The following is a 3490-nucleotide window of genomic DNA, read 5'->3' on the forward strand; positions in this document are numbered from 1 at the left end:
CCTCATTTTAGGTTTGACAGCGTTTTAGTAGGTAAAAGTGAATGCTTTGACATGAATTGAGCTGCGGTTTGGGGGAGGACTTGAGGGGGACTGGCGATGGCTCCCGGGCTGGGCAAATCCCCATGTACTAAATAGAAGTGAAGAAGTTAAAGAATGGAGAACAAGGGATCAGCTTGCAGTACTGGGGGGTACCTACAGTTGTGGTCAAAAGTTTACATACACTTGTAAAGAATATAATATAATGGCTCTACCGAGCGTCCCGTTATTTCTAAAACTCTGATTTTTCTCTGATAGAGCGATTGGAACAAATACTACTTTGTCACAAAAAACATTCATGAAGTTTGGTTCTTTAATGACTTTATTATGGGTTAACAGAAAAAAGTGATCACATCTGCTGGGTCAGAAATATACATACAGCAGTGCTAATATTTGGTTACATGTCCCTTAGCCATCACTCCCACAAATAAAAAAAACAATACAAAAAACATTCATGAAGTTTGGTTCTTTAATGACTTTATTATGGGTTAACAGAAAAAAGTGATCACATCTGCTGGGTCAGAAATATACATACAGCAGTGCTAATATTTGGTTACATGTCCCTTAGCCATTTTCACTGCAATTAGGCGCTTTTGGTAGCCATCCACAAGCTTCTGGCAAGCTTCTGGTTGAATCTTTGACCACTCCTCTTGACAGAATTGGTGCAGTTCAGTTAAATTTGATGGCTTTCTGACATGGACTTGTTTCTTCAGCATTGTCCACATGTTTTCAATGGGGTTTAAGTCAGGACTTTGGGAAGGCCATTCTAAAACCTTTATTCTAGCCTGACTTAGCCATTCCTTTACCACTTTTGATGTGTGTTTGGGGTCATTGTCCTGTTGGAACACCCAACTGCGCCCAAGACCCAACCTGTGTGCTGATGATTTTAGGTTATGTTGAAGAATGTGAAGGTAATCCTCCTTCTTCATTATCCCATTTACTCTCTGTAAAGCACCAGTTCCATTGGCAGCAAAACAGCCCCACAGCATAAAAGCACCAGTTCCATTGGCAGCAAAACAGCCCCACAGCATAATACTCCCACCACCATGCTTGATTGTAGGCATGGTGTTCTTGGGGTTAAAGGCCTCACCTTTTCTCCTCCAAACATATCGCTGGGCATTGTGGCCAAAAAGCTCGATTTTTGTTTAGTCTGACCACAGAACTTTCCTCCAGAAGGTCTTATCTTTGTCCATGTGATCAGCAGCAAACTTCAGTCGAGCCTTAAGGTGCCGCTTTTGGAGCAAGGGCTTCCTTCTTGCACGGCAGCCTCTCAGTCCATGGAGATGCAAAACACGTTTGACTGTGGACAATGACACCTGTGTTCCACACGCGCATTGCCGCTTCTCGGTAAGCCAGCCGGCTTCAAACTCCACCTCCTGCACAAGGCAGCTCCACATACCCTCACAGTCCCAAATGACGAGACGCAAAACACGTTTGACTAACCAGATCCAACGGACAATGGGACACCCTGCTTGTTCACACCAGCTCACAAAATAATCAACTAATAAGGAAAAGATCCTGCCTCTTAATGAGTCCATTCTTAGGTTTACCTCTTTACGCCCCTACCTACGAACCCAACCACCCATCTTACTCTCTTCTCACAGCAGCACGAAAGATAGACCTTAGCTTCGCGAATTCTTTCGCTGAACAAATTAAAAAAACAGCCCAGTGACCACAATATACACGATGCACATAATATCGATAACATCACTACACCCAAATCAACAAATAATAACAATAACAAATCATTCTAAATGCCATGTTGGATGACCAAATCTAAGGGAACAAGCCAGCATGCATAACTATAAGCATAAAAAAAAAAATAACGGCCCCCCACCACAAGCCCGAAACCAACGAAACAGTGCCATGCACTTTATACTTACAAACAATTGTTTGCACTGTTGCTCTTGGGACATGCAGCTGCTTTGAAATGAGGCCCCAAGTGACTTTCCTGACTTGTTCAAGTCAATAATTCGCTTTTTCAGATCCATGCTGAGCTCCTTTGACTTTCCCATTGTGGCGTTTGTGGGCGTTTGTATCCAATGAGCCCTATTTAACTGGCCTGAGAGAAGTCACCAGCTGTCGTCGCTCATAATCACTCACAAGCAGTTAAGAGGCCATGCTATGAAGCTCAGTTCACTGACAACTTTCTAAGTCACCAAAATTGCTAATTCATGTTGCTGTATGTATATTTTTGACCCAGCAGATGTGATCACTTTTTTCTGTTAACCCATAATAAAGTCATTAAAGAACCAAACTTCATGAATGTTTTTTGTGACAAAGTAGTATTTGTTCCAATCGCTCTATCAGAGAAAAATCAGAGTTTTAGAAATAACGGGACGCTCGGTAGAGCCATTATATTATATTCTTTACAAGTGTATGTAAACTTTTGACCACAACTGTATATAGAGGAGCGTGTTTGGAGGTTTGGTCCTGCTCCTGAAATTACGATACATAATCTCCAATTACTGGTTTTAACCCTTTAAACGCTGACCTAATTTAGCTTTTAAACCAGGGGTAGGCAACTCCAGGCCTCGAGGGCCGGTGTCCCTGCAGGTTTTAGATCTCACCCTGAGTCAACACACCTGAATCACATGATTAGTTCATTACCAGGCCTCTGGAGAACTTCAAGACATGTTGAGGAACTTCAAGACAGCTGTGTTATATCAAGGACACATCTAAAACCTGCAGGGACACCGGCCCTCATGGACTGGGATTGGGGACCCCTGGTTTAAAGGGTTAATTAAAATTTGGCATGTAGTAAGTGTTTTAGAAAATAAAGCAGACGTGGAGATAAATACTTCTACATCAAACTTGTAATTCTGACCCCTAAAGTTATCTTCATCCACTAAATATATTTTATGTATTGTACTTTTACAAGCCCCTGGAATCTTCTAAAACCTGGAATCATTATGTCCAAGCAGTTTTTCCCAGGTCTAACCACAGATTGACTGTAGGGTCATTCCATCTCATATCATCAAATCTTTACAAAAAAATCTGCTCAAGCATCTTCAACTTTTTTAAACATGTATATAATGATTGGTGTGAAATTTTACATTCATACATAAAATACTTTTCAATATATATTTTTCTGAGAAAAACAAATCTGATCAATTTTCATACCAAACTCTGAGACTGTTGAGCAGAAAGTCTGTGTTGATTTAAGATGTAATCACTGCTGTTGTATATGTAGCACTTTTTGTGTCTGGACAGAGATTTACAAGTGTAACTTCACAAAAACTCCATAAAGATTTCTCTTACCTTGTGTTCTACTTGATGCAAATGTGTTTGATGTCCTCTCATATCTTACATGTATTAGTGACTAGTGACTTTTGTGCTGGAGTTATATATAGTATACAGCCACTTGTCACACCCAGGTAGGTGTGGGAGTAGATCCTCAGCACACACTGACCAGGTGAGGTAGTAGTAAGATATGTTCAAAATGTTTGAAGGA

The sequence above is a fragment of the Haplochromis burtoni genome, unplaced genomic scaffold, assembly GCF_018398535.1.
Source record: "Haplochromis burtoni strain Fernald_Lab_line unplaced genomic scaffold, NCSU_Asbu1 Contig_744, whole genome shotgun sequence".
Taxonomy (NCBI): Eukaryota; Metazoa; Chordata; class Actinopteri; order Cichliformes; family Cichlidae; genus Haplochromis; species Haplochromis burtoni.